We start from the raw sequence: 1,193 nt of genomic DNA on the forward strand, positions 1-1,193 counted from the left end.
GCTATTTTTTGTTGCAGTTTGCCCAGGGCCGTTTTGGAACCCACCACCCTCAGTATTTGGGGCCAGCGCCCTATTCACTGAGCTACAGGCGCCACCCTAGAAATTATTTCTTAATAATTTCCAAAGCTGGACTTAACGTTCTAATAGAAACATAATAGCAATTTAGTTCCAAAATTTCCTATCTTTTTCCTAGAACCTATCAAAACAACAAAGAAAATATTAAAAACAAAACAAAACAAAACCATACATCTTCAGTGAAACCTGAAAATGCCAAATTATAAGTTACAACAGCCTGAAGTGTTTGGGACTAGTAGAACTTATACAAATAGCTATATCTAAGCATGGGAGAACGACAAGATGCATAGAGGAACCTACTGGGGGAATAACAAATTTTGCTCCAAGAAAGAAAGGGTCTTATCCTAAGTAGAAACTGCAATGTTTTGAAATGAGATTCAGTAGAAGACTCCCAGGAGGAGGTAGAAAAGGAGGTGTAGAAAGGAGTAAGTGAGGGGAGGGTGGTATAAAGCGATATCTTAGAAAGTACTTCCCTTCTAAAAGCAAGGCATGTTTTTTTTTCTTTTGTGATTAAAATGAAAGTAACTTCAAACTTACAGAAAGTACTAAGAATAGCACAAAGAACTTCTGAATACTTTTTACAAATTCTTTAACAGTTAACATTTGAGGCAGGAGCTGTGTCTCCTGATAACAGAAAAACAGTAAAGTCCTAGGGGAACTCATGGTTATTACTTCACATTACTTAAACCACTTAAGTTATTGAGAAACAAAGGCAATGTGGCTATAATTTGAAGAAAGAATCCATCAGAACAGAAGAAGACAGCACATAAACCTAGAAAACTACCTTGCTCCAAAGGTGTTCCTAATGCTCCTCCTGTATCTCTAAAGTCTTTTCTAACAGATGACTTGGGAAAACTGATCTCATTTAAATATAAACAACAAAAAAAAGTCATAAGTATCCATACCAAAATACCACATTAAAATATGTACGAGAGGCTCGGTGCCTGTGGCTCAAGTGGCTAAGGCGCCAGCCACGTACACCCAAGGTGGCGGGTTCGAATCCAGCCCGGGCAACCAAAAAATAGACGGGCGTTGTAGCAGGCGCCTGTAGTCCCAGCTACTTGGGAGGCTGAGGCAGGAGACTCGCTTGAGCCCAGGATTTGGAGGTTGCTGTGAGC

At 39.7% G+C, this 1,193-nt stretch overlaps 1 protein-coding gene across 3 annotated transcripts in view; it reads right to left on the bottom strand.

Annotated features, from left to right (window-relative positions):
* LOC100951974 (protein argonaute-3) overlaps positions 1-1,193 on the bottom strand; it is a 132,271-nt gene that overhangs the window by 75,309 nt on the left and 55,769 nt on the right. The gene's annotated exons all lie outside the window — the stretch shown is intronic.

The sequence above is a fragment of the Otolemur garnettii genome, unplaced genomic scaffold, assembly GCF_000181295.1.
Source record: "Otolemur garnettii isolate 467f Iridium unplaced genomic scaffold, OtoGar3 scaffold00025, whole genome shotgun sequence".
Lineage (NCBI taxonomy): Eukaryota > Metazoa > Chordata > Mammalia > Primates > Galagidae > Otolemur > Otolemur garnettii.